The sequence below is a fragment of the Telopea speciosissima genome, chromosome 8 (genome assembly GCF_018873765.1).
Source record: "Telopea speciosissima isolate NSW1024214 ecotype Mountain lineage chromosome 8, Tspe_v1, whole genome shotgun sequence".
In the NCBI taxonomy this organism is placed as follows: Eukaryota; Viridiplantae; Streptophyta; class Magnoliopsida; order Proteales; family Proteaceae; genus Telopea; species Telopea speciosissima.
Genome location: NC_057923.1, coordinates 59,150,309 through 59,173,438, shown reverse-complemented (window position 1 = coordinate 59,173,438; position 23,130 = coordinate 59,150,309). Strand labels below are relative to the sequence as shown.

Here is a 23,130-nt window from a genome sequence, read left to right as displayed (position 1 = left end):
ACATACCTTTTTCCAGCTGAAAACATTGAGTCGTGGTCCTTGAAGAGATCAACAATCTCATCATCTATCATTTTCACAATTTTTTTACCCAGTTTCTTTCGCCACCAAATGTAGGGGCACAATCCACCAATGCAGCAACGCTTATTTTGTTGGAACTCTGCTTCTATGGCTTTGATTTTATTTTCCGTCTCTCCCACCTTCCCAAGCCAATCTTGACATTCATCTGTTGGCATTTTTGATATGGTATCTCTGTTTATCTCTCTGTTTACATCCTCCCTTTTGCTATACAGATCTTTCGCTTTTCCTTCCAGCTTCTCAAAATTTTTTTCAAGATTTTTGACGTAGCTAATTTGACGTCTGAGAGGGACCCATAAACATTGTCCAATGGCTGCTATTGGTTGCCCAATTCCGACTAGTATATGTCCAATTGAAGCCATTGATGACTTTTTCACCTGCAATTATGATTTCAACACAATTTCTCAGTGAATTAGCAATTGAAAAAGATAAAATGCTCATACCACGTACATTCTGCATAAGTTTTACACATGCTTTAAATAGAACAATATAACCAAACCCCATTCCAACATAATTTTATTTTTTGTTGTTTGTATATATTTTTCGATTTGCAGTTTCAGCTTCTTTAATTTTTTTGTTCTTAGCTAGCTAGCTAGCTAGCTAGCTGCTTTGTTATAATTTCTTTATTACATCTTTTACAATGAAATTAATCTAATTATTTATCCACAGTAGAACAAGAAGAAGAAGCCAAGGCCACTAAGCTAGCTTTAAGAAATAGATATATGCATGATACATACCTGATTAGAGGAAGAAGGAGCAATGAAACCCAAACAACACTTGCTTCTAAAATGTCGTCCTTCCTCTCGATCAGCACTATAATAATAATAATAAATAAATAAATAATTGAGAATGATAAATATGAAACAGTAAATACGAAAGAGAGAATAAAAAAATAATAATTAGAAGAACAACAAGAGGTAGCCAAGGCTCCTAATCTTTAAGAATACATGCATGACACTTGCCCGTTTACGGGAAGGAGCAACTAAATTAAGTCCAAAAAAAATTGCTTCTGAGTTGTTATCCTTCCTCTTAACACTCTAATTGGAAGAAAAAAAATGATAATGGTAAATAGATAGTAGTAGTGATAAATGAAATATATATTAAAAGAGAAAACCATAAGAACAAAAAGAAGAAGTCAGGACCCAATCTATTAGAATAGATGCATGATACTTACTTGATTATGGGGAGAAGGAGCTCTAAAACCCCCCAAAAAAAAAACAAAAAAAACTTGCTTATGCGATGAATATGAAATAGATATTAAAAGAAACAACCAAAACAATAAGAGGAAGAAGTGAAGGTCCTTAAGTAGCATTAAGAATATATAGATGCATGATATTTACCCAATTATAGGAAAAAGGAGAACTAAAGCCCCAAAAATCACTTGCTCTTGAGATATTGTCCTTCCTCTCAAAACTATAATAAAGAAAATTTGAGAATGATATATATGAAACAGTGAATATGAAATAAAGATGAAGAGGAGAAGAAAACCAAAAGAGCAACAGGAAGAAGCCAAAGTCCCTAAGCTTTATGAAATTTTGCATGACACTTACCTAATTATGGGAAGAAGAAGCAATAAATCCCATAAAACACTTGTTTCTGAGATGTTGTCCTTCCTCTCAACAATCTAATAAAGAAATATTAAGAAAAATACAAAGTAAAGAACATGTAATGGAGATTAAAAATAGATGCATGATACTGTTACCTGATAATGGGAACGTAGAAACAATCAAACCTGAAAAAGACTTGCTCTTGAGATGTTGTCCTTACTCTGAAAAACTCAAATGAAGAAATGTTGACAATGATAAATATGTTTAGTGAAGAAGAAATAGAGACCTAGAAACTTAAAAAAGAGAAAAAATGGAGGAAGAAATCAGGGACCCTAAGTTTTAAGAATGAATGCATGATACTTATTTTATTATGGGTAGGACCGGTGAAACCCAAAAAGCACTTACTTTTGAGATATTATTATTCAAAAAAAATGAGAATGATTGATATAATTGTAGACACCTCATTTTGTCACTTTGAAGATGTACACAACAATAATGAGTAAGTGTCCTCAAACGGGTGTGCTTGGTCTAATGTATAGTTTGGGTGACGTTTTCTATCTTTTTAGAAAAATTGAAAAAATCCCGTTAAAGTTATCCAAATACCCTTGGAAATGTTGATCAGGTCAGAGAATGATCAAATGTCTTTGAAATCAGTCCAAAATTTTTAATTTAGCATATTTCATTATCGTAATTCTTGTATTAAAAAATTGTCTGAAAAGGATTTGATTTGATAATTATTTTACTAACTTTTTATTTTTAATCTCGTGGGCCTCATATCTGGGATATTTATATAATCTTTCTATCACATTTTGGATAAGTTAAACATTTTATATTAATTAAAATCAATTTTTTTTATCATTGGGTCGGACCCAACATAATATTTTAGCGTCAGGCGTGGTACGTTTTTGCGCTAATACTCGGACTTTCCAGTGAGGTGACGAAGGTTCTTATTCGGACAAGACATTAGAAAGCGGCCTACCTTACCAATGGGTGACGGGGAGGACTCGCCCGTTTCCAGTGATCACAGAGTCTAGGTAGTTCAGCTCCTTTATTTTTCGTTCGCGTCATACACGGCAACTTGGTACGGCCTCCAGAAGATTGGAAGGAATCTAAAGTGAGTACCTAGGTTCATTCAACATAGTTTTCTGACAGTTAGTCCAGGAAGAGCGTTTTCATCAGACTTTATCCATCTTTTCAGCCCTTGATCTTAAAACTACCATAATTTCCCTAAAATCTGACGGATTTCAACAAAACCAAAGCCAAACCCCTTGGAGGGTTTTCCATTTTTGCATGGATATTTTCCAAATTCTCATAGATTCATTTTCTCTTCATATTAATAAGTTTTTTTTTTAGATTTTTCATATTATAGGGAAGGTTTTCATATTGGGGGTTTTTATGCATATTTTAGTTTAAAATTTTTATTTTTGTTATTTTATTTCAGTTTTCAGAATCATAACAATGTTAGTTTAAAGTTATTTTACTGAGTTGATCCTCTGTATATTTTTAGGCACTTAGGGTTGTATTTCTTGCATTAGTAGCATATAGGTTATTTTAATTTATATAAATAATTATACTTTATCGAAAAATAGTTTCTCACTATTTTTATGGTTTCTATACATATTAGGGTTGTTTTTAAATGTTTTATGTTTCTTGAATATTTTTTACATGAATATTAAATACATTTTAGCATAGAGATGCATATTAGGGATTTTTTTTTTCTTCTGTTTTACCTTTTCCTTTTAAATCCAGATTTAAAATAATTAATTTTACATTCTTTTTAGACACAAAAGTGCTTTGGATGCCTAGAAATTCTGCTTTTACATGAGGACGGTAATTTCCAGGCACACAAGGCGCCTTTTGTGCCTGGGCGTGGTCGCCACGCTTTGAGCACGACCAGTGTACATTCTTTATCCCTTATATTTGTTGGGAAGTAGTTTTCTGTCCGAGATTGTGGCCTATGCCAGATTTCCCATATGTTTATCTCTCTACTCCTCAAAGCAAGTGGGGAGAGGTGTCTTTTCATATGGGAAAGAGAGAGAAAGACTCATGGGAGTGTTGGCGTAGGCCACACTCCTTGACAGAGTTCTTTTTCCCATATCTATTGTTATGGTTATTTATTTACCTCTACCGCTCAATACAAGCAATTTGTTGTCTATGTTGCCTGTTTTGCCATTTTATAGATATTGGCATCATTTATCAACTCCTTTGTGTTCATTTACATAAATCCCTTTTTATACTTTTACCTGTTGGCTTCAGGTGAGTTTCTACCTTTTCTATTATTGTTACTTTGTACCATCTTCTATTGAATGTTTATTATTTGATAAAACTGTCAAGTCATAGGAAGACTAGTTTTTCATGGTAGACCACATACCTAAACCCTTCCCATGTCCATAACTTGAGACATACCAGTTATGGACACACCCAAATCTTTAATCCGACCATCACCATTTTGAAGTCTAACCTCTCTCTTGAAAAGGAGAGAAATTTCTAGGTTCTAGACCTTGATCTATGTGGTGACTCATTTCATTGTCATCTACGAGGAAGAAGACTCAACGGTCCCTCACTCCATAGCAAGAGAGGAAGGTGCAAAGTTGAACCCTAAGATCCATGGCACCTACAATGGCAACTATTCCATGTTTTGTGGTTTGCAAACTAGCTTGGCGAATAAAGGTTAAGTTGCCCTAGGTGAATCAAAACTAGTCCCTTTTGCAATTGGTACCTGCTTTGCATGTTCATCAAAGCTGTAAACTAGAATGACTTCCATGAACCTAGATCATGTGGAATGGTCTATCAGTAACCTAGGTTGCTGTGCTGAAATTTTCCACTCGAAAATTTTGACTAGGCTTATAAGCTTGTGGGCTAGTCCAGGAAAAAAAAAATCATATGCTCGTGCTACCTTCTGATTCAAGTTTTACATATGCTTTGAATACTGCGTATACTTATAACATAAAATCCCAAGAATTATTTACTACTTTATATTTATTATCATGCTTTTCAAAAGCCAAACATGAGTGAAAATTATCATGAACATTGCTTTCTTTCCGACACAGCCGGGTGCAAAATGACCGGCACACCCCCATGAACGGGCTGTGTATGGGCGTAGGATAGGCCACAACACACAATCGGGTGGCATTCTTTCTCCGATTTTAATATTAAGAAATCAAAATCTGCCATGACCGATTGGGCGATTCCAAAACCTCTTTGGATGAATATTGATTATGTTGGGATTATGAATTTTAATCTCAGTATCGGGGTTGGATTGGTCAAATCCTCTCCAATGACATTTAACCACATGAGTCGATCTCCCACCATCCATGGGGTATGGTCCCCACATCCCAGAGGTGATCCCCACACCCCAAGGATGGTGGGACATCGACTCTGGTGGTTAAATGTCATTGGAGAGGATCCGGACTCGGTGTATCGCCCCAAAATCAGGTCAAATATGATGCATTTGCCCCTGTTTTATGTTTTACTTTATACCCTTGTCCGTATAAGTGTATTGGATCTGTTTATCCAATCCGAGATTACGAACCATGATCGGGACTCATGATCGATCAATTCATGAAAGTTGACTCCTCTACTTCCGCCTGCTGGTACTGCCGTGCGCCCCCACACACAAACAAGGAGGAAAATACCGCCTTACCCCTCATTCGGGCAAAGCACTTGGGCAAGGGTAAGGCGATACATTCCACCTTACTTGTGTGTTGGGCTCAGACGACAGTAGAGATAGGCGAAAGTAGAGGAGTCGGATCACCCGGGTCAAAAGGCCTACAAGGAAAGTGACCGGACCCCATAACCCCAATTATTATACTCAAAAGAGGGAAGTGTAACTTCATCTTACCTATCAAACTTTACTTTTGTAGTTTGGGGCCCTCAATAATTTGCCATCACGTATCTGATGACTCAACGTCCCAAGGCTTTTGGACTTTTCAGCTTGGATTGCTCTGATCTCCTCTGCTCTGAATTGATTCTTCTTTCGTCTTCCTTTCCCACTCCCACCTAACACACTTAAAACACAGAATCGGGAATGAAATCAGTCATTGGACGATCTTGATTTGGCTCATATTGGAATCAGTCCGAATAGGTGTTCAAGAACCTTAGAATCGATCTTCACATAAAAAAAATAAAAAATCAAGAAATTTCTAAGGTTTTTGGGTATGAATCGAATGTGTCAGATTGATGGAAAATGAGATCGATCACGGCCGATTCCTGATTCTTAAAACCCAGGTCTATATGTGAATTAGATAATTGTTTCAAACTGTGATTAGCTATCTTAACTCATAAACCTCCAAAATATAATGATAAATAAGATATCTTAGCTATCTAATACATTACTTGTAATTTAGAAATCTCTAATACTGAAATATTATGAATATAAAAATAAAAATAGTTTGAAAATTTTAGAAAAACAAGAAGAAGAAGCTAGAGGCTCTAAGCTTTAAGAATAGATGGACGATTTACCTGGTTAAATCACTCTCCCACCCCCCCCCCCCCCGCCCCCAAACAAAAAAACAAAAAAAAAAAACACTTGCTTCTGAGATACTGTGCATCCCTTTGACACTCTAGTGAAGAAAAATTGTGAATAATAAATATAAAGCAATAAACATGGAACAGAGATTATTAAAAAAAAAAAAAAAAACAGAAGATCGAACAAGAAGAAGAAACCCCAAGTTATACTTAACCTGATAACCGTAAGAAAGAGCAATAAAGTCCAAAAACAATGGTTTCTGCTGAGATGTTTGTCCTCCTCTTTCTTCAACTGTAGAAAGAAACTCCAAGTAAGAGACGGTTTGCAGGTGATGTTTTGTAAAAGAGAGATGACCTGTGAGAAATAAATGTGAAAGAAGTTGTGAATTGCTTTTTTATGATTGACCTTTTTATTTTCAAAATAAAAAAATTCCCCCAAAATGGAAATATATTTTTGGATTCGATAAACATTTTTAATTTACAATTGACATCCTTAATTTCTTAGTAATATTTTATTGAGACCATTTCTTCTACATTTCCATGGTTAATGTTAGAAAGGAGTGAGAAATTTTCCAACGAAGATGTGGATTCCTTTTCATGGTGAACCATTGGAGCGATTTTTTATCCATTTGTCCATTTTTGTTTTCAGGTTTTTTTTCTTTTAAATGCAAGGGCTTTTCACTCTTAGGGATATGTCCTATGAATTCCAATAATGTTATGCTAGACCAATACCAATATTAATGGCTGAATTGGATGATTTTGCCCTCAAATATGTCTAATTGTCCCAACATCACCAATTTGTATCAGAATTGGAATTGGACATATGCCTAATATCGGTACAGATGGGCCGATACACCCGGTCAAATATTTATTCTTAAAACCATGTGAGAGAGATGGGTTCATTCAAATGGGTTTTCTTGACAATTTTACCTATTGTTTGTACCAATCCAGTGATACAGTATTGGCCAAGTATCGGTATTGGTCAACTTCAAAACCATGCAGTATCGGTCGTATCGGGGGGATCTGATACCGATACCTCAAACCATGCTTTGATTAATACCAAATATTCCAGCTTAATGATACTAATTCTCGTCAATAATTACTCTAAAGGTTCTGTTTGTTTCAACGTAAAAATCTTACCTAAAAAATTTTACATGTTGAAAAATTTTCTAATGTTTGATTCCATAAAAACAAAAAAAAAAAGTAAACATTGGAACACTTTTCAATTTTTTAAAATTGTACATTTAAAATTTTTTAATGTTTGATTCCATATTCTATTTGCTTTTCAAGTTGTTATTTCTGCTCCTTTCTTTGTTCTTTAGCTGGTGCTGTCAATTATATATGAATTAGATCATCGTTTTGAACTGTGATTAGCTATCTCAACTCATAAACTCTAAAATATAAAGATAATAAGCTACATAAAGGGTTTTCTTGGATTGTGGAATTTTCACTATTGGATATCAAGAATGGTTTCCAAAGTGAAGGTTTCTTCTCCAAACACTTGCACTACTCGCAATTCAGAAATTTCTAATAATGAAATATTAAGAATAGATAGTTAAAAAATAGTTCAAAGAAATCACTAGATCGAACAAAAAGAAGAAGCTAGAGCCTTTAAGGTTTAAGGATGGCCGGATAAATGATTTACCTGATTATGGAAAGGATCGATCAATAAAACCCAAAAAACACTAGCTTCTAAGAATTTGTCCTTCCTTTCAACACTCCAAGAGAAAGAAAAAAAAAAGAGAATGATAAATTAATGTGAAATAGTAAGAGATTAAAAGAAAAAAAAATCAAAAGAACAAGAAGAAGAAGAAATCCCAATTAATTTATTTATTAATTTTGGATCATTTGTTCAGAATCGGGTAATTATTATAATCAATCTGAATCGGCATTGGAATTGGTATCGTAATGGGATCGAAATCATTAAAGACAGATTCCAACACCGATTTTATTTCTTAAAAAGTGAGAAGAAAAGAGAAAGAATCCAATACGGTTTTGTCAATAGTTTCACTTCCGGTTCACCTGTTAAGATCTCCGGCATTCAACACTAACCTCACACAGCCAAAGCTATTGATAAGGGAATCTGTTCTTCTTATCCTCCTCCCCCTTATATGAAAACCTTTTTATGATTAAAAAAATAAATTTTATATATATATACAACTCCACCTCGCTCTTTGGATCATGGTTTTAGTGCACGGTATCAGATCAGGTATTGATCGTCTTCAAAAGCAATATGATACCGATATAGTATTGGCATTGGATCGATCGTATCGGACAAGTTTATCCCTAGGTTTCATTCAAATGTGTTTTCTTGACTATTTTACCCCTTGTTTGTACCAATCCACTGATACGGTATTGGCCAAGTATCGGTATCAGTTACCTTCACAATCGTGCAGTATCAATCGTATCGGGGGATCCAATATTGATACCTCAAACCATGCTTTGGTTGATACCAAATATTTTAGCTTAATGATACTGATCCTCGTCAATAATTACTCTAGAGGTTCCGTTTGGTGTCGAGATTGGTCATGGCTGCTAGCTGTATGATATCGATCCGAATCGGTCTGTATGGATTTGGATTGGATGATTTTACTTCCAGTTTCAATAAAAAAAAAACCAAAATTTCATTTTTACTCCTGGTCAGTATCCTTGGAATAATATCACATCGATCAGTAATCGATATTGATACAGCCGATCTGATATCAATTCGCTTAATAATGATGGTCCCCAATAACATTAGCTGTACAGGGTTAGATGGTGATATTTTAATGAGAAGTCATCTTCTATACTCTGTTGTCGGTGGAGAAAAAACATGAGAAACATATCTAAGTAGAGATATAGTCAAGAGGCAGAGAGATGAACCCTTTCCATTCAAGTGCGTCCACACCAAGCTTTCAAACAATAGAATTGATCGGAATCGGTCAAAAAAGGAACAAAATCAGTGTTTCAATCTGAATCGGTTAATTCACCGATACGATTTCTAATTTTTAAAACCATGGCACCCACTCTCACATATACAAAATAAGGATGCCCAAGTTGTATAACATCAATGTTTGTTCTAATGACTATCTAAATAGTGGGATGGAGACCCTATGCTTAAGAAATGACACAAACTATTGTTTGAAAATTAGGACCTCAATGTTAAAAGGGTTGGTGACAAAACTAAAGTGATCAACTGAATTCTATTCAGAGTTCACTCCAAAGAACCAAAAAATCCCTTACTCTACAGAAGTCATACCAACCACACTAGATTCCAAATTCTAATGCTGTGAGTAGAAAAGGCCTTTAACACAAAAATGCATGGATCACTCAAATTCAAACTTTATACATACGTTTCATTAGTTTGAATTCTTTAATGATCTAATCTCTTCTATAGGTTGTGTTTAGTATGCATTTTCCGAATAAATTCTAGGTCTGGAATGCATTTTGGAATATATTCAACGTCTATTATGTATTTGAAAGCGAGAAAATAAAAGGGTTTCAGAAAGCATTCTAGACCCAGAATTTATTCTTAGAATGCATATCAAACACATCTTTAGTATTTGAAAGTTTAAACAACATATATAGGTCCATTTGGATCCGAACAGCCTCCTAACAATCTAAGAATACTTGTAATTAAGCACAAAAGTTTGGCTCTACACTACTATAAACAAACTTCTTTTATTTCTATCTTCATATTTTAAATTCATATTCAATTAATATTTCTATAACCCATGCTAGGTAGAGTCTCCAGTCATTCTTGGAGTATACAGCAAAACTGGTCTATCATTATGATGTTGAATGGGGCTCGCATTTTCTTTGTATCTCTGTAAAAATAAATTAAAAAAAAAAAAAAGATAAAATAATCAAATGGATTAAACCGAAAGAAACAAATTATAAATAGTGACCAAGAGGTCACGGATTTGAGTCTCTCGAAATTAATAGCCTCTTCACACTACAAAAAATATGATTTTTCGCGACGGTAATAAACCGTCGCCAAAAATAGTTTTCTGTCGCTAAAAATATTGGCGACGGTAATTTTAACCATCGCCAGTCCATCGGCTAAAGTGATGTCGGGAAAAATAACGACGGTAAAACTGCTCCCGTCTAGCAAAATTATTTTTGGCGACGCTTTACGTTTCCGTCGCTAAAAATATATTTTTGGCGACGTTTAGTGTTTCTGTCGCTAAAAATATATTTTTGGCGACACATACTTTTCCGTCGCTAAAAATTTATGTTTTACGACGGTTTTAATCGTCACTATAAATGTAAATATTAGGCGACGGTCTTTGGTATACCGTCAGGAAAAATCTAATTTATATGCCGAACATTTAAATAACCGTCGGTAAAAATGAATCTTTAGCGACGGTCATATGTTTACCGTCGCCAAAAAGCCTCTCTTTTTTTTTCCCCCTATTTATTATAGGGTATTCATTGCTTGTAATTTAGAAAGGGAAATTTTCACCTGTAATCTACATCCATATATTATATACATTCCCTAAAAGAAAAACCATTAACTACAAAATCCATATAAGCATTGCATTAATGCATTGCTTTCCATTAACACAAACTCAAAAGGATTCCTTTAAAATTCACTTTCAATCAACTCTCCACCAATGTTGTTATAACCAAAACACCAACAAAAAACAACCCAAAGAGAAAAAGTTTCTAACCAAAGGAACATCATAATCTAATACTCCTTCCAATAAAATACTTCATCACCGTTGCTCTCCACATTGCAGATCAAGAACATCATAATCTAGTCCTCCTTCCAATCTCCATCCTTTCGAATTTCATAGTTGGAACTTTCTAGCTTCTAACTTCATTGCACCTGAAGGAAACATAGATGAACAAATTACAAATAAGTTAAAATCCTTTGAAGGACTAAAATAAACAAAAAGGGATCATCTTGACAAGTCATCATCTTGACACTAAGAAGTGGCAAACCATATCCACCTATGAAAGGGCTTCATATTCCTAAGATCTGAGAAGGGACAAGTAAGGGAGGAGAAAGATCAAAATTAAAACAAGGGTACTGTTAGTACCACTACAACAGAGTAGGGTTGAAGAAAGAAGAAGAATAGAACAGCTAAGATGGCTAGAGAAGAAGGAGAAGGCAGCCACACAGCCAGTAGATGCACCACACCAAAATTCTATCTTTCAAAAAACTGCAACTTTCATTGGTTACAACCTTGTATTTAAATAGGGAAATAAAGACTCATATCTAGACTAAAAATGAAACAAGCACTAAATCAAACTCTACCACTACCTAGCCTATCGAAAGTAAAACAAAAGATGACAAGAAATCCAAATGATAAATCTAGATCTACATAAATAAATAAACTTTGATATCCTACTAAATGAAAACTAAATTTGGACCCGATTCATCTCCATCTGGGCTCCCCATCGAGTTTGGGCTAGTCCAAGGAAGTGTTCCTGCATCAGATATCCTCTACAAACACTTACCAACAATCTAAAATATACAGATACACAAGCACTCAAGCAGCCATCCTCTCATGTAATAAACAAACCACAAACTAAAATAAAAATATCTACAAGCTACATATGTCACTATTTTGTTAATAGAAAGGTCACCATATTAAACCATCAACAATCATCAATAAGACATGAGAGTGCGGATCAAAATCCTCACAACAAAAAGAATGGAACAGTTCCTAACCCACCTCTCTGCATGTTTTGAGTAATTCACTTTCGTCCAGCCTATCTACTTTAACTAATGCCTCAACATATTCAGCAAGTGCGGAGGGATTGGAATGTAGTGAAGGTTGACTTTCAAATAGTCTTATCACTCCTTCTGGATCACTTCGGCGGTAAAGCTCTTTAAGTAGTTTGGCATCAGTTGCTCCATCTGCTTCACGTGCTCTCCAAGCTAAAGTGCCAACATAGCTTGACAAACGCCTTTGATGCACATCCAAAAGTCTACTCTCTGCAGGCAAAAGGAAAAAATATGATGAACAAGTAATCAACAAAATAACCAACTATTAAAATAAAAACCAAAGCGACAGCTGCAAATATGCATGGTTTGCTTTGTACAGAAAGAGTGTACAGAAAGAGTCATGAACATCTCTGTCTATTAAGAAGTTTAGCAACTATTTACTATTCAGTCATAGCAGGCAACCATATAAAGGTTGGTAACCCAAGCAAGAATATTAGTATCAATAAATTGTTGTGGAGTTGGTCTCTCTGTAGGTGGATTCCTATTTCCTAGGCATTATCTCTTTTCTGCTTATTTTGCACTTCTAGTTTCTATTTACCATTATGGCAACCTAATCTAGGTTCCCAATAACATAATCAACCATCATTCCCCATGTTGTCTCCATCAAACCACTATGCAACAAAACCCCTAACCTGCTCACTTCAACCTTAGACACCGATTGGAGTGTTTTTCACCTATTTATTTTCTAAAACCCAGTTCATGAAATTATTCAAGTCCCCTAAACCATTGTTGTTATTCACCTAAAGCTCTAGTTCTACCATCCAAACTTACCCATCACCCATCATTAATTCCAACCCTAGCACTAAACTGATCCTACAACCCTCAAGCTACTAGTCTTCCCCTGCTGCAAACAGCAGCAGTTTTAGAATATTTTTACCTAATCGACTACCTAGTTTGGCTGGAGGCTGCATTAGTTGCAACTATTGGAGATACTACTATTGTGGCACCCTATTATTAGATCAAATTTCTATCAAATTTGGGTATCCTGTGATTGTCCTACATATGGTCAACAAAGAACAAGGTTTGGGCAACAAAATATAGTAAAACTTTAATTTTTCTTTCCCTCTATATATTTGCTGATGTTATTATATAATAAATCACATTAAATGAATTAAGACATGCCAGAACTGACATTCAACCATACCAAAGAAGTGACTCACTGCAGGCTAACAAGCTTACTAATCACACAGTACATTCACCCACTGCGATAATAAAATTGAATTTAACTATGCAATTAAAAATGATATATCAGTAATCATACCTTCCCAAGGCCCACATGCACAATGGCAATTTTGTCAATTTTAAAATCAATACGACCACGTCTCACCTCTTGCACTGCCCCAGTAACATCACTGGTCACTGAAACTAGCTATGTAGCAGGAAGAAAATAATTAAGGGCATTGCGATCGCTCCATATGTTTACATCCATTCAATATCAACAAGTGGATAACTCACTTTGGGGTTTGGCATCAAACCACGTGGTCCAAGAATTCTTGCTATCTGTAACAGGAAGATCAAAACCTTTATTTGAAGAGAAGTACTAGTTGATTTGGTTATACATAATATAAATAGTATAAAAAATCCCATACCTTTCCAAGACGGGGCATGAAAATGGGCATCCCAATACACTTATCAAAATTGAGTTTCCACCACCTGCAAGAATCCAAGTTGAGAAGTTTTATAAGTTAAGATATAGTTCAAATTAGAGAAAATATTATATAGTGAGATAACATGATAAGTAACAGTGACTTGGTGATAGCCAAAAAACAGCAAATTTTGTTTTCTCTCGATCTACATGGTCTCAATTCTCATTCTAGATCCTACTGGTATGATATCGTTTATCGTAAGGATGTAAATAATAGTGTTAAAAAATTAAGATAAGGTATTATGACAGTCATAATATATAAATTGAAAGGGAAAGTTCTCCCTCTCAGTTCTCAGTGGTTTATTTATCAGAGATCAGAGATTTCATATATTGGAGTATGCAAATTACTATTTTTGATTCCCTCAATAAGCTCATCTGTAGCTGCTCCTTTAGCAAACACAGCTACCCGAACAATCTAATAAGCAATATATTTCCTTTTAATGAACAAAGGGAAATTGAAGGTCACCTTTCCAGTACCATGTGGCAGACTTACAGCACCACGCACCATCTATGGCCAAGTCAGATACAATCAAAGTGTAAATGCAAGTTGAATATCCAATCAATTTAAACACTGAAAATTCTAGTAGCAATAGTTGAAAGACATTAGAATTAAAATAGTTTCATACAACTTGAAACAACAAACAACTTGAATAGAACTTTTGATTTCCCATCTCACAAATATAGGGTTGAATGTGCCGCTATAAGAGCTGCAACTTATGTCTGGCTTGTATTTCTTTTGGATAAAAGAGAAGAAAAAAGCAGCATATTACATAACTACACAGAAAATTTGATAAAGCTTGTCACTCAAAGCACTCCAGGGTAATGAAAATTGGCAAGCATAACTGTCATTCAAATAGGATTTGATTTTCTGTGAACAGAGTTTTATGAAATCTATAAAATGCATTAAAATCTGGAATATGAGAAAAAGATTAAAGGAGACACATAGACACCAAAGTATCTCAGATGATCAAAGAACAAATATAGTGCAAAAGATTACCCCGAACTCCATCTCTCGGATGATGAAATCGCAAAATGCAGTGAGGCTGAAATCTCCAACTCTCACGCGTCGGTTCCTCGTCTCCTTCTTCCCCTGATGATGAATAACAAGACATTAGCTATTCAAAGTCTTCTACTCTTCTACTCTCCTCTTTTACACGGGCGATGAAAATGGGATTAAAAATAATACCTGGTACCGATGCATTCAACTTCAAGCCCGCCGGTTCCGTCGTTATCTCCTTATCCTGGTGGAGCGGTGGAGCGGTGGAGCAATGGACTAGAGATTGAAAGAGGATTAGAGCGATTGAGAAAGAATTGAGAGAGATTGAGTGAATAATAGAGCGCAGGGATTTTCAATAGAGGGGGAAAATAGGGTTCTGAACTTCTGATTATGGCTATAGAGATATTAGGGTTTGAGAGATTGAGTAGTGAGAGAGCGTAAGTTCGGGGGGAGAGTGATAGGAGAGAATGGCGGGATTTTGTGAGGGAATAATGGGTGTTGTTTGGGTTTAAGAGAAAGAAAAGCAGGAAGAGGAAAATTGCCAAGTTAAAAGCTACTCCTCGACGACGGTAAGAATCCAACCGTCGCCTAAATTCTATTTTTCAAGACGGATAACTAAAAAACGTCGTCCAAAATTTATTTTCAACGATTTTTTTTTTTGGTAAGGTATTTTCAACGATGGATAGGTATAAAGCGTCGCCCAAATTCAATTTCAACGACGAATAGTTATAAAACGTTGCCCCCATTATATTTTCGACGACGGTTAATCCGTGAACGTCGCCCCAATTCCATTTTCGCCGACGGTTAAATGTAAACCGTCGCCCAATATTATATTTTGCTACAAAAAATTATAAACCGTCGCTTAATTTTATTTTTACCGACGAATAAATATAAACCGTCGTTCTATTATATTTTTCACGACGGAAAATTATACACCGCCGCCCAAATTATATAGGGCGACGGTAATAAACTAACCGTCATCGAAAATCATATTTGGTTACGAAACTCTATTTCTACCGTCGGCAAAAATCATATTTCTTGTAGTGTCACGAAGTGGGGATAAAGCTGCATACATTATGATCCTCCCTAGCTAGACCCCATAGTGGTGGGAGCCTTTTCCACGTACTGGATACGTCCTTTTTTAAACAAATTATAAATAGTAGAGCCTTAGATTGGTTCCTGTCAGTTTACTGAGTGCCTTGTCGCTACATATACATAACTGGTACTTAGAGACTCAAATTCAGTACATACAGTTCCATAGTTATTATTTATTACCCAATAAGAAAATCCTGATTAGCAATAGATTATGAAAACCAGATGAGGCTTATATAGTAGATTGGAGAGATGATGAGATAAGCTAGAATTGAACACCCAATATTCTATAAAAATTCAAAGGAGCAGAATTCATTCAAACAAGATCAGAGTTGGTTAAACTTGCTTCATGATAGATCTGCATCCCTTCACCTGCTCCCTTGAAACTGTCCTCACCTACAAAAAGCAAATTCTTTCTATCAATTGTTGTAAAGGCGGCAAAGGTTAATTACAAATACAATTCTAATTTCCTTGGATGAATAAAATTAGAGAATAAATTTTTGGGTGGGAAAAATTTACCTGCAATGCCAGAGTGGGAAACTCTTTCCTACTCCCCTTCACAACAACCGACAACCCCTGACACTCTTTCTCCTCTGCTTCCTACTGACCAAGCTGATCGTGCGCTTCCCATTAGTTCAATCTTTCAGCCACGAAAAAAGGTTGGAGTAGTTGTTTGATCTCATCATGTTCCCATTCCAATGATTCCCACCATTGGGTTGAGCCCTCAATCCTTCTTATTAGAGTAGTAGTTCTGCTGGATGTAGATAATGATCCATTTTGCTGCTGCTGCTGAATCATCCCCAAACTCAAAGGGTCCAGACTCTTCAGATTTTGACAACTCATAACTGATATCGTTTCTAAGGATGGCGCCATGATTGGATGAAAAGAAACTGTTTTCCAAATCCTTTCTAGTCTGGGAAAGTCACTAAGATAGAGAGTCTTCAATTTTGGGAAAAGAGCAACATCAAACGGCAATTTCACAAATGCAGCAACGCTTATTTGTTGGATCTCTGCTTCTATGGCTTTGATGTTATCTTCCATCTGTCCAACCTTCCGAAGCCAAGCTTGGCATTCATTTGTCGGCATTGTTGATATGGTGTCTCTGTTTATATCCTCCCTTTTGTTACAGAGTTCAATCGCTTTCTCTTTCAGCTTCTCTGATTTTTTTTCAATGTTTTTGACGTAGCTGATTTGACGTCCAAACGGGACCCAAAAAGTTTGTCCGATGGCTACTATTATTTGTCCAATGGAATCCATCAACGAATTTTCACCTGCGCGCCATATGATTTCAACACCAATTAATTCATTCTAGGGAATTAATAATTGAAATGATGAAAGGGAGAGAGAGAGAGAGAGAGAGAGGGGGATAAATAGATAATGAAGATGTGAACAACACCGACACCCATGAAACATCAAATTTTTGGGTGCCCCTAACTAGGAAATAGATCCTATATGCATAATTTTGGCTATTTGTATAGTTTTCGATTTGCTGTTTCTGCTTCTTTCTTTATAAACTTTTCTTTTAATCACATCTTTTACAATGAAAACTATTTACTCCCAAAAGAACAAGAGGAAGAAGTCAATTAAGGTCGCTAAGCTTTAAGAAATAGATGCAAGATACTTACTTGATTAGACGAAGAAGGAGCAACGAAACCCAAAAAAAAAAAAAAACACTTGCTTCTGAGCTGCTATATATCTTCCCTCTCAATACTGTAATAAAGAAAGAATTTAAGAATTATAAATATGAAATAGTAACCACGAAAGAGAAAATAAAAGAAAAAAAATATATATATCAAAAGAACAACAAGAAGTAGCCAAAGCCCCTAATCTTTAAGAATAGCTGCACGACACTTACCCGTTTACAGGAAGGAGCAATTAATTTAGTCCAGAAAAAATTGCTTCTGAGTTGTTATCCTTCCTTTTAAGCATAGATGCACGATATATACTTACTTGATTATGGGGAGAAGGAGCTCTAAAACCCCAAAAATACATGTTTCTGAGATGTCTTCCTTTCTCTCAGCATTCTATTAAAAAAAATTTGAGAATGATAAATAAGTAGTGAACATGAAATAAAGCTTAAAGAAGAAAACCAAGATAACAATAAGAAGAAACTAGGGCTCTAAACTTTATGAATGGATTCATGATATTTACCTAATTATGAGGAGCACTAAAATACAAAAAGAGACTTGCTCCTAAGATATTGTCCTTCTTCTCAATACTCAAATAAAGAAAAATTAAGAATGATAAATATGAAGTAGTGAACATGAAATAGATATTAAAAGGAAAAAACCAGAAGAACAAGAGGAAGAAGCTAAGGTCCTTAAGTAGCATTAAGAATAGATGCATGATATTTACCCGATTATAGGAAAAAGGGGAACTAAAACCCAAAATCACTTGCTCCTGAGATATTGTCCTTCCTCTCAAAACTAAAAAAAAAATAAAAAATGAGAATGATATATATGAAGCAGTGAATATGAAATAGAGATGAAGAGGAGGACAAAAAAGCAAAAGAACAAGAAGAAGTAGCCAAAGTCCCTAAGCTTTATGAATTCTTGCATGAAACTTACCTTATTATAGGAAGAAGATGCAATAAATCCCATAAAACACTTGTTTCTGAGATGCTGTCCTTCCTCTCAACAATCTAATAAAGAAACATTAAGAATGATAAATACGAAGTAGTGAACATGGAATGGAGATTAAAAATAGATGCATGATAGTTACCAGATAATGGGAACAAAGGAACAATAAAACCTTAAAAAGACTTGCTCTTGAGATGTTGTCCTTCCTCTGAAAAACTCAAATGAAGAAAAGTTGACAATGATAAATATGTTCAATGAACAAGAAATAGAGACCTAGAAAATTAAAAAAGAGAAGAAATGAAGGAAGAAACCAGGGACCCTATGTTTTAAGGATGAATGCGTGATACTTATTTTATTATGGGTAGGACCAATGAAACTAAAAAGCACTTACTTTTGAGATATTATTATTCAGAAAAAATGAGAATGATTAATATGATTGTAGACACCTCATTTTGTCACCTTGGAGATTTACACAACAATAATGAGTAAGTGTCCTTGAATGGTGTGTTTTGTATAATGTATAGTTTGGGTGACGTTTTCTACCTTTTTGGAAAGATTGAGAAAATCAGTTAAAATTATCCAAATTTCCTTGGAAATGTTGATCAGATAAGAGAATGATCAAATGTCTTTGAAACTGGTCCAAATTTTTTAATTTAGTGTATTTCGTCATCGTAATCCTTGGATTAAAAAAATTTTGGAAAAGGATTTGATTTGATAATTATTTTACTAAGTTTCTATTTTTAATCCCATGGGCCTCATATCTGGAATATTTATATAATCTTTATGTTGCATTTTGGATAAGTTAAACATTTTATATTAATTAAAATCTAATTTTTATCATTGGTTCATGAGACTTTATCCATCTTTTCATCCCTTGATCTTAAAACTAGCATAACTTCCCTAAAACCTGATCGATTTCAACAAAACCAAAGCCAAAACCTTGGAGGGTTTTCCATTGGATGGATATTTTCCAATTTCTCAAAGATTCATTTTCTATGCATATTAATATTTTGTTTAGATTTTTCATATTATAGGGCAGATTTTCATATTGGAGTTTTTATGCATCTTCCTCTTTGGCTTGGCCTTGAGTTTTGTCACTATTCATTATGCCCCCCTGGTGTTTGTTCTTGGGTCACCATGGAGAGTAGTGTCTTCCACTTACTTGCTTGCCTCTTCTAGTCTTACCTCTGGACTTGGTTTGCTTCATGGCCTGCATGGCTTGGTGTTTGGCTTTTGCCTTGTGCTTCTATTCTCTTGCTTGTTGATTTGGGCTTGAGCCCTTTTGTGTTCGCGGCCAAGCTTTGTTCTGTGCCCGACCACACTTGTGCCTCACCACGTTGGGGATCCGCGGCTGTGTCCGAGTCTAGATTAAGACCCAAGCAGTCCGCGCCCAGCGATCCGCGCCCAAGGGTCCACGTCTGGCGATCTACGCCCAGGCAATCAGTACCCAAGGGTCCGCACCTGGTGATCTACGCCCAGGCGATCCGCGCCTTGGTGTCCGCGCTTGGCGATCTGTGCCCAAGCGATCCGCGCCCAAGTGATCTGCACCCCAGGGGTCTGTGTCCGATCGATCTGCATCTGAGTTTGTTCGACGTCCGCGCTTTAGTCGACGCCTACTCGGTTGCGCCATGTATGCTCTTTTCTTTCCCTTTCTTCTCTTTTTTTATTTTTTTATTTTTTTTATTGAACCTGCATTGTCGATCGCAGGTTGTCATCCCTCACTTCTCATTGGTCGCCTTGCTTTGGGAGACCGTCATTCTGAGTAAGTAGCTAGTAGCTAGTCCGCTTCCTTGTTTGTCCATGTCTTCATCTGATGACTCTGATCCGACTATGATCATTGTCGGATCTGCTGAGGAGTCTTCTTCGGGGTCATCATCCCCCGCGGATACTTCTTTATCCTTGCCTTCCCCTATTTCTAGTGATAGGGAGGAGGAGGTTTCTGGAGGTCCATCCCCTAACAGGGGTCGTAAGGCCTCCAGGGCTTCTACTTCAGTTGGTGACCCTAGAAGCAAGTTGGCTCATATTCCTAGCATCTTGACTTCTTCGGACTTGGCATCACTTCGTTGGGAGTACCATATACCCTCTGAGGTCGTGCTTCGCGTCCCTGGCCCTGATGACAGCGCTTACTCCCATCGAGCGGATGAGGTCTGCCTTTACCGTATCTTCTTCGCTCATGGTCTTTGTTTCCCTATCTCCCGTTTAGTGGAGTTGGTGTTGGAGCACTGGGGTCTCACTCCTGAGCAAGTGTTGCCCAACTCTTGGTGTGTCATTCTGGGCTTCTATGCGTTTTCGCTCGGATGGGGCGTGCCGCCACCGTTCCCCTATTTTCTTACTTCTATGTGTTGAAGAAGGGGGAAGGGGGGTGTTACCACTTCGCCCGTCGTCTCCCTAGGGGGTCACTTGCCACGCTTGTCCTCTAGTGGGGATCACCAGCTCGGTGAAGTATTAGAGAGACCACTTCTTTTTTGCCATGGTCCCCCAATGTGCCTTGCGATCTACCTGGGAGGTTATTGATGTCAAGGGAGTGAACTGCCCTCTTGAGTTGAGCGACTTTGAGCGCGACTCCCTCCAGCGGTGTCAAGGATGAGACCCGTTCGACGTCCGTCAGTTGGATTCCGAGGCCTTCTTATGTCATTGGAAGTTGAGTCCTGGTAAGACATTTGGCTTCTTTGATATTTGCTTATGTACTCTTCTTCTGTGCACCTATTGTCTGACTTGTTGTATGTTCCTTGATTGTATGTTGTGGTGTAGTGGATATTCGACCTGATCTTAGTGTCTTCCGCTCGGATCTGCAGAAGAGGAGTACTCAGGCTGCTCCATCTGGGGTTGGTTCTTCTGCTGCTGATCCTTTAGTTCCTGTTTCTTCTCCTTCTGGGGTCCCTGGGACCAAGCGGAAGGGAGGCCTGACCCCCTGGCTCGGTGAGGTCCGGGCCGCGGGTTATCCTTCCACAGTCGTCTCATACTGTCGTGGCTCCTGGATCCTCTGTTCCACCCCCTTCTAGAGGCAAAGGGGTGGTCTCCTCTTCTTCTGAGGTTGTTGCTAATCCGCCCACCTCTTCTCCTTTGGTGCTGCCTTGGGATCTCCAGGAGGGACCGACGTTGATCAGCCGCGGAGTATGCCTAGAGTGGCTAGATATGGGGAGGCTTCATGGCGAGCTTTCAGTCCTGTAGGGGTTTAGTGACTCCTTCCTGACACAGTCCCTCTATCAGGAAATGGCTTCTGTGAGTTATGCTTCTTACTCTTTTGCTTTTGGTGTTGTTATTGTTCTTGTACTTGGGATGACCCTCCTCCTTGATAGGTTGTCTCCCATGAGACGTGGTGTCACGATAGACTTGGTAGTCGTCTTCCTGTAAGACGTAGTGTCCTTGATAGACTTGGCATCCTTGGCGGATAGACCTCATCTACGTGGTAGATGAGGTTCCTAGTATATGAGTCCGTTCAGACTACGTAACTCGATAGGCGGTGGCCCAGAGTCCTTGGTGATGCGACCTGTGTCTTGTTGATGGCGATGGTGACTGTCGTGTTCGAGGGAGACTGTGCCCGGGGATGACGTGTTCGGGGAATCCGTGCCCCGGGGTCTTCATCCAGGGGGGTTGGCGCCCAAAGAGATCCACGCCCCAAGGGGGTTGGCTCCCAAGGAGGTTCGCCCCCCCAAGGGTGGCCACGCCCGATGGGGTTGGCGCCTGTGGGCGTTGGTGGTTGGCGTCTGTTGTTGGCCCTTTTCTGGCTCTGTCTTGGCCCACATTCTTAGGTCGTGCCACATGGCATCCTCTGATTGGTTGGTGTGAATTTGGGTTCATCAGAGGGTATTTGTTTCGTTGATATCTTGGCCAAGAAAAGTGTGGATAAGCAATGGAAAATTGAGTCATGTATTTTATGTGGGTCCTAGACCCTAATCAAAGTAGCAACTTCTAATTCCTTCTCTCTCAAAAGGAGGATAAGATTCTCTTATAATAAATAAAAATTTACTGCTCTCACATGATGCAATGAACATGAAATAGAAACTAAATGAAAAAAAAAACAGAAGAATAACGGGAAGAAGCAAGAGGCCCCAGCCTTTGAGAAAAGATGCATGACACTTATCAGATTATGGTAAGAAAAAGCAATAAAACCCCAATAACACTTACTTCTGAAATGTTGTCTTTCCTCCCAACACCATACAAGAAAAAACTGAGAATGATGAATATGAAGTAGTGAAAATAAAATAAAGATTGAAAGAAAAATAGGAAGAAACCAGTCCCCTCGACTGTAATTATTGTGCATGATACATACCTGATTATGGAAGAGGGAACACTAAAAACAAACAAACACTTGCTTTTGAGATGCTATCCTTCCACTCAACAGTCTAATTTAATAAAAAATTTGGAATAATAAATATGAAGTAGGTAACTTTTTTTTTTTGATGAAAATATGAAGTAGTTAACTTGATATATTGATTAAAAGAGAAAATGGGAAGAACAAGAGGAGAGAATAAGAGCTCCCTAAACTTTAATAATACGTGCATCAAACTTAATTGATTTTGGGAAGAGGGAGCAATAAGACCTAAAAAAAAATTGGTCCTGAGATTTTGTCCTTCCTTTCAACACTCTAATAAAAAAAAATTGATAATATAAATATGAAGCAGTGACCATGAAATAGAAATAAAATAAACACTTGCTTCAGACTTATTTTTTCCCCCCTCCTCTTAACACTCCCATAAAGAAAAGTTGACAATAATAAATATGAAACAGTGAACATTAAATAGAGGTTAAAAGACTAAAGCAGAAGAATAACAAGTAGAAGACCCAAGTTGCAAGAATGGATGCATGACCCCTAGGGGGTTGCTCAGTTGGCAAAGACCAACACCCCAAAAGTAAGAGGTCATAAGATCAACTCTCCTTGGGCCTTCCCCCACCCCCTGCCCCCAAATATATATAAGCTCCCAATTCCCCAAAAAAAAAAAAATGTATGCATGAAATAGTTAACCCAATAACGAGAAGTCATAAAGCCCCAAAACCCTAGCTTCAGAGAT

General features: G+C 37.0%; 2 long non-coding RNA genes across 2 annotated transcripts; both read right to left on the bottom strand.

Annotated features, from left to right (window-relative positions):
• Positions 1–22: 22 nt before the first annotated feature.
• Positions 23–16,847, bottom strand: LOC122672672. The gene is made up of 3 exons (XR_006334454.1): positions 16,835–16,847; positions 7,150–7,161; positions 23–412 (listed from the first exon to the last, which is right to left on the bottom strand). It is a non-coding gene; the product is annotated as an uncharacterized LOC122672672 (long non-coding RNA).
• Positions 13,097–13,417, bottom strand: LOC122672673. The gene is made up of 3 exons (XR_006334455.1): positions 13,395–13,417; positions 13,261–13,305; positions 13,097–13,174 (listed from the first exon to the last, which is right to left on the bottom strand). It is a non-coding gene; the product is annotated as an uncharacterized LOC122672673 (long non-coding RNA).
• Positions 16,848–23,130: the final 6,283 nt, after the last annotated feature.